Source organism: Lagopus muta, chromosome 1 (genome assembly GCF_023343835.1).
Source record: "Lagopus muta isolate bLagMut1 chromosome 1, bLagMut1 primary, whole genome shotgun sequence".
Lineage (NCBI taxonomy): Eukaryota > Metazoa > Chordata > Aves > Galliformes > Phasianidae > Lagopus > Lagopus muta.
The window spans coordinates 24,362,551-24,375,492 of record NC_064433.1 but is presented as its reverse complement, the minus strand read 5'-3'; the positions used below and the strand labels follow the sequence as shown (position 1 = coordinate 24,375,492).

Sequence of the window (12,942 nt, the reverse complement as noted above, 5' to 3'; positions counted from 1 at the left end):
ATAGAGGGATGGGAGCAAACAGTGTAGTTAGCAGGAAGGAGCTGAACTGTGATGGAATAGCAATAGGGGAAAGGAGAAACTGCCTGCTGCTGCTTTGCATTAGCCTGACTTGCTCCTAATCCTGATAGCCATCCAGTATTGATGCTAGTAGTAAAACTGAGTACCAGTCCCTATGTGCTGCTGTGTTATTTTCAGCTCCTGTCAATATGAGGCATTTCTATTTAATTTGCATCCTTTTTCCCCCTTCTCATTCTCTAATGAACAAGTTAGTACAGCAAATCCATTTATGTACTTCTTAGCAATGCCTCCCCTCTCAGCTGCGTCTACTGTAAGATCCCTTTCAATTCATTGCTCATTATAGATCTGTCAGCATCTTGTAGTAAGGGAAAATAGCTGAATGTCTCTGCTTTCTGATTTGATCTTCTGCAGTTTCCAGCTGCTTCATGGGCATTTTGGTTCAGAACTCAGATTTCTGAGTCAAACCTATTTACCCACTTAGTATTAGCAGTTTGGCCACGCAGAGATTTTACTGATGGGTACTTTCCCTTTTGCTCTGAAGATCTTGTGTTTCAGAATATATATTGGGAACGTACTGTCAGAGCTACCTACGTTTTCTCCCCTATTTTTCCCAGCAAATTGCACAACTCTGAAGATGATGCTTGCTGAGTTTGACTCTGGGGCCCACAGCATTTAGAAGGACATGGAGCTGTTAGAGTGGATTCAAAGGAGAGCCACAAGGATGATCAGAGGGCTGGAGCACCTCTCCTACAAATACAAACTGAGAGAGTTAGGAGAGTGTTCTATCAGCTGGGAGAGGAGAAGGATCTGGGGAGACCTCGTTACAGCCTAGTAATACCTAAAGGGCACCTGCAGGAAAGATGGAGGGGACCTCTTTATTAGGGAATTTGCTGGGAACAAGGAATAATGGCTTTAAACTAAATGAGAAGTGGTTTAGGTTAGATATTAGGAAGAAGTTCTTCACCTCCAGGGTGGTGAGGCCTTGGCACATGCTGTCCAGAGAAGCTGGGGATACCCCATCCCTGGGGCAACATGGTCTTGTGCGTGGTGTCTCTGCCTGTGAAAGGGAACTTGGAACTGGGGGATCTCTAAGGTCCCTTCCAACCCAAACCATTCTATGATTCTCTGAATGTCACTGAACATTTCACTGCTTCATGCATTTTATGATCACTTCCAAGGTTGGACAGGCAGTCAGTGTTTCACATTGTCTCTGGAAGCTTAGGTTGTGTTTTTTTGTTTTGTTTTGCTTTGTTTTTTTCTGGAAGTTGATATGCTCTGTCTGCTTAGCTGCAAGAAGCTCAGTGTCCTGCTGTCTGCTACAGCTCATACAGCATGCCAGATAGGGCTGCCTGGGCATAGAAAGATACACTGAATTAAATCAGTAAATCTGTAAGGCCATGTTTCAGCCTCTGGTAAACAGAGCAGTTTGAGAGAGCTCAGTCTGCTATGGAGAGGTCTTTGGCATGAAGAGGAACTGGTAGCTAAAAGTTCTGCATTCATCCTCAATTTACAGATCTTTATTGAGTGTTTTGGAAGTGGATAGAAATCAGTTCTGAAACTGAAAGATTTTTGTAAATAGAATCCCTAAAAAGGTTAGAAATAAGTCAGCTGCTAAAACAAGCCTGCCCTACTGGAGAAGGGAGGCAGACAGACAAACAGAAAAGATAGCTATTGTTATCTGTGACATGGCCTTCAGTTATTTGGTCTGGAGGAGCCTCTCATATTTTTGCCTTGAATCTATTTGTTTTTAATTTATTGCTGGTGGTGTGTTGTTTTCTGCTCAGCAGGATTTGATGTTCTTTGAGTGGACAGGTAGAGGTCATCTCTAACAGGTAAGGAACAGTTTCACCCATGTTTCATCCAAATTTATCTCTGCACAAAGCAGCGTTCCTTCCAATTCCTGTCGCTGATTACATCTTTGAGCAAGCTGCAGGGGCTGCTTGGCAGCAAATGCCTATTGGAGCTCCAGCGGCTCTTGCACTCCAGGGCAGAGCAGCACAGGCTTGAAGCAATTACAGAAATTTATGTTGTAGTCATTTATATCCCTACTTTTCTACTCTGTATCTGAGTTTGTGGCTGTTGCTGAGTAGTAGAATGAGAGCTTGTGTATGCTTATATGATTGAAAAGGTAAACCTCACCTTTTATATTGCGTCTTCCCTATAACAGTGAGGAAGTTAGATGTTAGGTTTGGAGGTTTCTGTTGTCAGCTTTTTTAATGCTAGGATATACATTGACATGAGCTTTGTCAAAGATACGAAATTTAGTAAATTTGGAAGTAAAAATAATGGCTTCAAAAGCATTCATTGCCTGAGTAAAGGTACTGTATTCTCATTCCTAACAAAGTATAACATTGAGCAGTTTTCATTGTTGAATTCCACTGTGATTATCAGTGCCGTTTCAGATGGAAGGCAAATTGTGTTTTTGTCACTAATTAAGTTGGAGTAAAACAGTGAATTGCAAAAATAATGAATTTTAAAATGGTTGATGGTTTTAGATCAATCAGCCATTACAACATATCAGCAATGCTTTCTCACTCCTTTTATTCCTCTGTACTTCATCTGGGCACTCAAGTAAAGTGAAATCAGTCAAAATTGAGGTACTGCTTGTATATTTAGAGTACAGATTTTCATCATGCCTTAAATTTTATTTTGTTGCCAGTAGGCAGAATCCTGGAAACCATCAGTGTCAGAGGGCTGAACCGTGGAAAACAGCCTATCTTCTGAAAAAAACTAGTTGCTTTCTGAAAAGTCACTATTGAGATAACAAACATCTATCAGAGCATTCAGATAATAAGGCATCTCTTATGGACTGTGGGTGCTGAGATCAACTGTCTAGATTCATCCTTGAAATAATATCACAGATGTTCATGGCCCAGGCTGGAGTCATTTAACCCTGCTCACCTGTGGGACCTCCGTCTGAGTTTGTTGCTACACTGTTGTCCTCCAGCAGCAGCATGCACTGGGATGGGACACAACTATCCAAAGTCTCCAAATATTCTCTTTCCTGTCATTTTCCCTAACCATATCTTTCATTAAGTTTGAGCACTGTGCTCAGAAGATGGTTCTTGTGGGGAAGAGTCTTCAGTATCTGCTTGTATTCAGAAGAAATAAATATTAGATTTTGAGTCTTCTTAAGTGATTTAAGATGGACTCCCAAATGAGCACACTGTATATATTTGATTGCATTACTAAGCCGTTTCTGTTGATAGTTCTAATGGTAGGTGGCTGAAAAATGCAAGGCGTGAAGGGGACATTTAAGGCTCAGGTAAGTTGCCTAAATGAGGCTTCTAGAGTTGGTAATACTAATACTCCAGGGGTATTCTTTCTGTGTGGTGTGTCAGTGCTTCAGAGACTGCCTCATCTCAAACAGCTTTGGATCCATGTGCTTAGGCAGCTCTTTGTCATAAAGGATTGCAGTTGATGCAGTCCTAAAGAAATTGAGTCACGTTAAGTATTGTGGGTTTCTCAGATTCCTAAGTAACTGGGGGCCTTGGTTGCTTTTCTTTAGTTCAGTTGTATTCTTGTTTTTGCTTTTGTTTTGAACGGTAGAGAACAGAAGTCAGTCACAGTGATGATGATAAACTCGGCCTCTGGCAAGGCGCCCACGTCAACTGTTGCAGTCATTAACCCTGGCTGCTCAGTGGCTCGGGCACAGGCTGGAACATGCTGTACTTGAATTATCTGCTCCCTCCATTTGCCATTTACAAGCAGGGACAGACAGAAGACAAACATTTCTTCCCCTAAATATGGGACTTGTTATAGCTCAGTTGCTTGGCAGTCGACTTGACTGTAAATTAAGCAGACTATTAAGCAATGCTACTGGTTTCCTTCCTTCTATGGCTTTGTGGGATATTCTGTGATCTTTGTACCGTTACAGCATTTGCACCCACCTATTTAACTGCAGCAGGAGGTAGGCACTGCTGTCATATGGCTGGCTTCTGTGGAAAGAAAGTCACTGTGTTTTTAGGTGTTCCTCCTGCAGGTTTTTTTTTTTTCCCATATGACACTGCATTCGTATTCCTACCACTTCAGTTTCTCCTTTTAAGCTTATTGGCAACATCTGTTGCTGCTGTCTATAATTCATGCTGGTAGAAGGGGAATAACAGCAACTGCCTGTGCCTTCCACGTAGGTATTCAGAGTCATTTATTAATATACTGGCACATCTAGATTCCTTCATTATACATTTCCCCCAGTTCAAAACAAATTATTCTCTCTCAACCCTACATGGACCGAAGCATAACTCCTCCTCCTCAGTGTAGAAGAACAAGACCAGCTCCTGTCAGGAAGAACATCAATTTCCATATCTAGTCATGTTCCTATGGCTTTTCGGTGATAAAAGTAGTGTCAGCAACATGGAAAGCACTGACAGTTCCCTGAAAGATATCTGTATGTGTTCGATCCCAAGTAGACACTTGTATTCCTGTAATCAAAACAGTGACATTCATTATTAATAAATGTTAATAGACTGCTACTAAAAAATTTCTGAATAATACTGATAAAATATAAAGACAGGATTCCAGTAAGCATGGCTTATCTCAGGAAAGGGCTTTTGAAAATCTGGGTTTATGTCTGTAGAAATTACTTTAAAATTCTGGCATACTTTGTTTTGATGTGCCCTTTTCTTGCTGTCCAATTTAGTAATGGATTCATAATGAAGTAAGTAATAGCACTATGAAAAAGGAATAATAGAATCATAGGATGGCCTAGGTTGAAAAGGACCACAATGATCTCAACCCCCTGCTGTGTGCAGGGTCACCAACCACCAGACCAGGCTGCCCAGAACCACATCCAGCCTGGCCTTGAATGCCTCCAGCGATGGGGCATCCACAGCCTGCTTAGGAAGCCTGTTTCAGTGCATCACCACCCTCTGTGTGAAAAACTCCCTCCTAATATCTAACCTAAATCTCCCCTGTCTCAGTTTAAAACCATTCCCCCTTGTCCTATCAGTATTCACCCTCATAAAAAGCCGTTCCCCCTCTTTTTTATATGCCCCCTTCAAGTAGTGGAAGGCCACAATAAGTCTCTCTGTAGCCTTCTTTTTTCCAAGCTAAACAAGCCCAGTTCCCTCAATCTAATGGAATCTAATGGAAAAAACAAATACTCTATGTAGGATGAAAAATGACAGTCTCATTTGTTGAAAACCTATGGTACATTCTTGTATATTTGACATTTAGAGATGAGAACTTTTGTTTCAGTATTATTCCTTTTGTATCATGTCATTTGACTTTCTCAGCCAATGAGCCCTGAAATGTAATTACAGTAACCGCAGGAAGTGCTAAATGAAAGAGCATTCAAATATGGGAATTAGTAGAGCTGTGGTTACCTAATGACTGCAGTACATTTTGTAAACAAGACATGCAAATTTGAACAGGGCACCACCTTGAATCTTTTCCTAGCAGGGGGGAAGAAGCCCAGTTCACCATTCCTAGGTTGGCAGTCCCCATGGTGGTAAGGAATCCGGGCCGTCTGTGGCCAGGCCAGCAGTTCCAGGGCTAGGTGCAAATGGAAGTCTGAATGGTGGTGAAGGAATAGATCTGGGTAGAGCTCTGAAGAGTGTGGCACCTTTCAGCTATGAGTTAAGGAGCCATAGAATTTCAGAATGGCTTATAATGGAGTGTTCCTTAATGACCACCCAGTTTCAACCCCATGCCATGAGCAGGGCTGCCACCCTCCAGCTCAGGCTGCCCACAGCCCCATCCAACCTGGCCTCAAGTACATCCAGGGATGAGGTATCCACAGCTTCTCCGGGCATCTGTGCCACTGCCTCAGTGCCCCCTGAATAAAGGATTTCCCTCTTACATCTAATCTAAATCTCCACTCTTTTAATTTAGAAGCATTCCCACTTGCCCTATCACTGTCTGCCCATGTGAAAACTTGGTCTCCCTCCTGTTCATATGCCCTCTTGAAGTACTGGAAGGCTGCAATGAGGTCTCCCTAGAGCCTTCTCTTCTCCAGGCTGAACAAACACAGCTCCCTCAACCTTTCTTCACAGGAGAGGTGCTCCAGCCCGCTGATAATCTTCCTGGCCCTCCTCTGGACAGCTCTGGTGAAACAAGCCATAAAATAGACATTAATCAACTCTATGGAATACAAAATCCATGTAATTCACAGACATTTATTGTGTCATGTATTGCATACATTCAATTTACATACAAAATTAATGTCATCTTTTCCTGCTTCAATATGTTGCTCTTCAGTACTAGAAACAGATTTACTGTCAGAAAAAGTTAGAGGGAAAATGTATGCGTGCTCATTGTCTACACATATAAAATGCACAGAGGGAGCTCTACATTAAACAGAATTATAGATACCACGTTTCAAAAGAAACCTGACTTTAATGAAATCTGTCAGACGCCAATTGTAGAAAGATGCTTTGATTCCTTTAAAATGATAGATCATAATTTTTTCCAGAGGGGAAAGCATATATGGAACACAAATTTTAATTATGCCTATGAAGACTGGAAGTTTTTGTCATTTCAAATAAGAATGGATGTGACATTTCAACAGAGTTCTTTTAAGATTTGGATGCAGGGCTTGTTAGCTTGAGTAGATGCTTATGGCATTCTGCAAACAGTGGTGTATGTATGTCCAAAAAGCTGAAGATAGGACTTTAATGTAAAAGTTGAAGGACAAACCAAGTCAGCAGGGGTTTTGCCACTTAATTAATGGAGCTTAGGTTTTTGTAGGAAGGGCATGCCTACGTTGTGCAGTGGAGAGAGCTTCAAGTGAGCTACTTAAGTAATACCAAAGCAGTATTCTTCTTCAGCACTGTATTCAAGCGGATCAGTCTTTCAATTTGTTTAATAGGGTTTTAACTCTGCTGTGGATGGAGATGAGTATCTTCAAGAACCTCGAAGACTTCTTGAAACTATATAGAATCCTTTAGAGTGCTCTGTACCACTCTTTGTTGTGTGGCTGAGGTGTTTCCTGCATCTTTTTTTCAGACCCATGTTAAGAGTAGGCTGAAGAAGTTTTTCTTTGTTTTGTTAGAGAAGGTAAATGGATTTTCCCTGTGATTCTAATTTGCTGTTTACAGTTGCTTTTCTGTATCTTAAGTTCCCCTTTTGAAGTGTGAATTTGAGGCACGCTCTGTAGTTTGATATCTACCATGGAAAGGACACTGAACTTTCAAGCAGACTCTATAGGAGTAATCTCCTTAGACGAACTGTGGTAGGTTGAAAAAAGAAATAACCTTTGAGGCATGCAGGCCTTTCTGAAGCAGAAGTTATGTCACGTGTTCCATCTCCTTTATCCTTTGGACATCAGATTTTGGTACTTTCCATGTTGTGGTAGCAGAACATTTGTGGTCTGATGGCCTGGAGTCAGAAATGAGGTGAGGTTTGGAAGACTTTGTTATCGTGGAGGGATGGTTACACAAAGTGACAGCAGCAACTGAAGTGCTCTGATAATTCCCAGGAGTCCTGGGCTGCCTTGCCAGGTGCGTGTTTCTGCACATACAGCTTCAGTAGTGAAGTCATTTTCATTAGCTCTCCAGAAAGTATTCTTCTATTCGTTTTCATATTTTATATTTATACACCAACATTGTGTTACATTCCACCAGCTGCGGTAAATCACACTTTCTGGGCTTCAGACCAGACTTCAGATGTTGAAACAGGACATCTAGATGAGCTCAGAGAAAGGAGTAGCAGGATTTCAGGTTTCATCTCTCATTTGCACCTGTATTGAACTGACTGATCACATCCATTTGAGCATGGACATAACATTAAGCTATTTTTTCAGAATTAGGAAGTCGTAATTTCTCTTTGTATTGTGCCAAATTGAGACAAAAGATGTAAGTGCAAAATGTATTTATTAACATTTTGTAGAACCCTCATCAAAATGACGATTTTCTTCATTTGCTAGAGGTTTTCACAATGTTATACTTTACAAATTAAAAAATATACATATGTAGGTGGAAATTAATAACAGTAGTTTGTCAGAAGATTTTTATTTTTTATTTTATTTTATTTTATTTATTTTATTTTATTTTATTTTTTATATGAAAGACTGAGACAGAAATTATCTGGCCAATAATATTGATCCAGAAGAGATTAAAGGCAAACAGACTGGGGGAAAAAATGGCATCATCAGTAAAATCAATTGTCTTTGTCATTTAGCATCAGTTGTTCTCGATGCAACCTTAAACTGATCACCAGGAGAGAAAAAAAATTGTTAAGAAATGATTTTAGATTGACCAGAATCCCTTTACCTTGAAACAAGGTGATGGATGATCCCATCTCTGGTGATTCAGAAAAAGGCTAAAAGCAGTTGAGCATCTGCACAAAATAACATGTCTGTATGGCTGGGCACAGAATTGTCCTGAAAATGTTGCTACTGGAGCAAATAGTGTTGGAGCAGCTCCTGAGCTGGGTCAGACAAAGAAAACGTAATGAAAACTCCCAGCTTAAATAATAGTGTGGGTAAGCACTTGGTGCTGCACACCAAAGTGCAGCTGCTTAGCTGTTCTTACGATTAATTACAGGTGGGAAGCTAAATCATGCGGTTGAAAATCCTCCCCTTGGAGTCCATCTTAAGCAAAATTTAGTGAGGAAGCTGTCTTGAGTCTGAGGCTCAGTATGAAAGACAGAAGTGGGGAAAAGGGGAAGGAGAGCTGAAGGAAGAATAACAAATAGAAGTGACTTTTGTTTCTTCTCTTCCTGAAGTATATTCCAACAGTTATTTTGTCATACTAAGTAGATCAAGAATCAAGCCGTACTGTTTTACTCCTTGAATCATAGTCAGATAAAAGTTAGGTACGGTGCATCAGGTGTAATGTATGACTTGAAACAAAGCATTGAATTTTGCCTCTGCCATCCCAGCGCAGACCACCTTCATCTCCAACCATCCCCTGGATGAAAGGTGTTGTGTGCTGGTTGAAATGCAAGGGAGCAGAGTTAGACCTTCAGCACTGACCTGTTTTTAACCCCATCTCTGTTCATCTTTTTGAAGAAGAAAACCTTTTAAAATATATGGTGAAAGAGGGAATGCCTGTGTTTGGACAGGGCTCTGGTGCTGTGTCCAATGTGGTTTGGGGGTCATGGCACCACAAGCCACAGCCACAAGACAGGATGCCCCACGCTATACTTCTTGCTGGATTTTGGGTGAATCAGCCCTGCCTAATGGCTCTTCTCTGATTGGACTGTTCAGTCCTTCTCTAGGCTAGGCAGATAGCACCCTGGCATTGCAGAAACTGATGGTGGATTCTATTCATGCGATTGAGCTGTTGCAGTGAAACGATTTCCATTTCTTGAACAAGATTATTTTCCTTCAAGGTCAAAGGAACTATTTAATTCATCCCTTAAATAAAGTAAGCCATGGTATTTCTTGTTCACGCTTCTTTCTGTGTCAATCTGTCTACTCATCAGCTGCTTTCTTGTAATGCGTTTCCCAACTTTTTGATTGAACTGTGGGGAAATTTGATTTTAGGAAAAGCTTTCAAAAGGATTTACTGAGAAAAATAAACTGTTTGATGTCATCAGGGACTTTGACTGGAGTTTATGCCCACTGGCATTAGATATGCATTTGGCCCATCACTGTTCACCTTGTGATGCAGTTGCATAAGGATAAGTGGCTGAACTCTGCAGGAACAGGTGCTGCTACCTGTCCTGGCAGAAAGGGCATAGGCAGATGTTTTGCATTTCCAGATCCTACTCCAGTCTGAGACCATTTCAGTGCATGCTGATGGGATAGGAAAGTATATCTGCCTGTTTTTTTTAAATGACATTGCAAGTGGAAATTAAATTGGGCCAGATGGCAGCCAAGATGGATAATCTAAAGCTCAAAGAAGAGGAAGGAGCTGCCATAGAGGCAATCAAATTGGCGTATGCTGCAGAAATGGAGTCAAGAAGCTTTGAAGCTGGGCAGTGTGGAAGAATATGAGAATGGCTTTTTGAGCTGGAGTTGGTGTGCTGAGGAGTCAGCTCACACATCACCACAGTTCAGTCCTTGATGTCTGTATTGCTGCCTGAGCTGCCCTGGGTTGCTTGAGAGCACTTCAGAGCATGCAAATGCTGGCCTGCAGCAAGAAATCTTATTTAGCCCATCTGCAAGCAAAGCCTCTGTGCTTTCCCTGTCAGCTGCATGAAGGGTCTTGGAGATAAACATTTTGAAGAAAGGGAGCACAGCAGTGGTGGAAAAGCGTCTGTCTGCTCAGGGCAAAACTGGGGAAGAAGCTATGTCTACACGGAGACAGCAGAGGCTGCTACTGAAGAATCCAGGCTTGTTTCGTGTCTCAGTTTTCTTCTTTTTTTCTTGCTCATTCAGTTTTGTGGCCCAGGCTTGAGAAGAAATAGTGATGCTCCTCATGAATGAAGCATGGCACATGGAATCAGAGCGGTCGCTCCCCGTGGCAGCCCAGTGAGGAGGCCTTGCCCCAGCTGCTCTGGGCCAGGTGCCTGCAGCTCAGCAGGGCCTGCTGCCATTGCTTGTTCACGTTTCTGTGCTGCCTGTTTACCTGTAGCTTTGCCTCAGCAATGCTTACCCAGAACAACTTTCTCTGGGTTATTCACCTGCGTTTCCAAACTCGTCGGTATGTGGAAGCCATCTGCTGTGTGCTCGTTCCGTGGCATTTCAGATCTGACGTGTGCCCACGCACTGGCATTCTCTCACAGCACTGACAGCAGCAGAACAGGCAGACAGTGCTGAGAGTGCGCTGTACTTCTAGACAGTGTCCTGTTGCCTTCCCTTTTTGCTTTGCCTCGCTGCATCCATTTCTCTCCACAAAGTGCAATGTTAAAAATACTAAAAATACTATTTTTTTTTTAAAACCAGTAAGAGCAGCATACTGAGAACCCTAATGAAACCATTGGAAGAATCCTCATGGATTCCTAGCTGTGGTTTGAAACAAACTAATTTATGAAGATCTACCTGTGTGTCAGTATTGATGTAACTTGGAAAACAGTTTAAAACCATTCCCTTGAAGGGAAGGCACCGCTCTGCAGAAGTCTAAAAACATGTTATAAGATTCCCACCCCGAGAGGTGCATTTCCCCACAAAACCGTGTTTATAATTCCCAGATAATTAAAAAAAAAAAAAAAGGAATTTATTTATTTCATCCTCAGGGCATTGGCCTTTAATGGAGGAAAAAAAAGTGAGTTTTGAAAAGCAGGTTTTTTCTTATGTTATACTTGTAAATACTTTTGGGAAAGGATTAATGTAATAATTATTTACTGGTGTATTCCTGCAGAAATCAACAAATCTTTCCCCATTGCATATCAGCAAAATACATTTTTAATACAGCTCTAAAATGTAACATCTCTTGATGCCATCTCAGGCTTGCAGACCTATTGGCATCTCTCACTTTTGGCTTCTGCTGCCGGCACTCCCTCAGTGCATGGCTTTGCTGAGCTGTGTTCAGGCATCGCTCTTTCCTCTTGTCTCCCCTACCTGTTTCCTTCAGGCAACAATGTCTTAACATGCTCAGGTGGTTTTCCCTGCCTTCCTGGGCTGATGACATTTCTTCCTGAGTTTCAGATGGGATCTTTGCTCAGTGATAACTCTTCGGTATTAAGTAAAATATTGATTGCATAACATAAAGAAGGAGCTCTTCAAGAATCCATTCCTTAAGAATGTGGCTGGAACTTAAGATAAACTATTTTCTTTTTTAAAAAGTAATAAAGAAAATAGATGGTAAACATATTTGGGGAGATCCAAAGCCAACATAGTAAGCTATCTGTAGCATTCACTTTTTCTGCTCAGGGGAGTTTTTAAGGCTGCAAAGCTATGTTATTTTTTTGTTTTTATACCTCTCTGGAGCTTTACTTCATCATCCATCCCCTATATATAATGCTAGCTGGCAAGTCTGCCTCATTGACTATTGTAGCGCTGACTACCGTGCTGTTCTGAGACAAGTGGACCAAGATCAGCTCTGCTGGAAAGCACTAAATGAAATACCTTTCTTTGAATGTAATCTTCTGTAATGCCTTCTTGATTCGGAGAAGGTCTGAGTGACTTACTTTACCAGCATTTTAGGAAGCTACTCCATGGAAGCAACAGGGAAAACAGCAAAAGAGAACTTCTGATTCACAAAATGTTACTGAAGTCCTTTTCCAAGGCACTTGCATGGAAACTGAGCCCCAGAACACTGCATACAGAGATTCACAAACAAGTCAGTTGTGAATATGGAGGCAGAACCTAAACTTTATTGCAAATTCTGTCTTGTTCTGTTATCATACATATTCCAGTGTTCATCTCTCTAATGGGTGCTTCCAGTCAGAAAGTCAGTGGCCCTTTCCTTGGTGGTATTTTTGTTCTTTGAACAGTGAGCAGTAAGGGGTTTTTGAGTGTCCCAACTCCAAGCACTTAAACACACTTACTCTGCTTTTGTGCCAAGTGGCATTTTGGAAAGCATTAAGTTAAGGAGTCTGCCACAATAATTTTTGTTCCCTCTTTGAGTGTTCTGTAGGATACATTACTTTGGATGTATTACTGTACTGATTTTGGTATTCTGCCATTCTCAGTGCTTTCTTCTGGGTTTTTCTGATGAAGCCATTGCTCATTTGGACGTGTGCATTCAGAGGGGAATCAGTTGCAAGATCTGCACACTCAGAGACCACTTTCCTATTGCCCACCCTCCAGTGCCAGATGGAAATGGTTCCCAGACACGCATGTAGAGAAAATCAGGCAGTGGAAGTCCCCCAGTTGCTGAATCTTTTTGCTGGAGTCTCCCCACTCCAAGAAAAAGGGAGCTCCAGTAACTTCTACTACTGCATTAGGAAGAAACATTGCAAGTTTTATCTTCAAAGACAATTGTTCAAAGCTGATCCTTGTATATTAAATTAAAGAAGAGTTGAAAAAACTCCCAATACAGTGATTATCACAATTAACCACCTGTGTCTGAGGATTTATGTGGCCATGGTTACTAGTCCTAGATGAACTAATATGAACAGAAGAGAAGCAAAGTGGTTGTGATGAAACCAAGCCAT

General features: G+C 41.5%; 1 protein-coding gene across 7 annotated transcripts in view; it reads left to right on the top strand.

The window, feature by feature from the left end:
- The window catches only part of ST7 (suppression of tumorigenicity 7), a 135,124-nt gene that overhangs the window by 53,098 nt on the left and 69,084 nt on the right, over positions 1 to 12,942 (top strand). The window contains exon 1 of one of the 7 annotated variants that reach the window (XM_048946776.1): positions 1,058 to 1,850. The exons of the other annotated variants lie outside the window; for them this stretch is intronic. The gene's annotated coding sequence lies outside the window, so the exon portion shown is untranslated. Of the gene's footprint in view, positions 1 to 1,057; positions 1,851 to 12,942 lie in introns of those variants that run through there. 7 annotated transcript variants of the gene reach the window in all.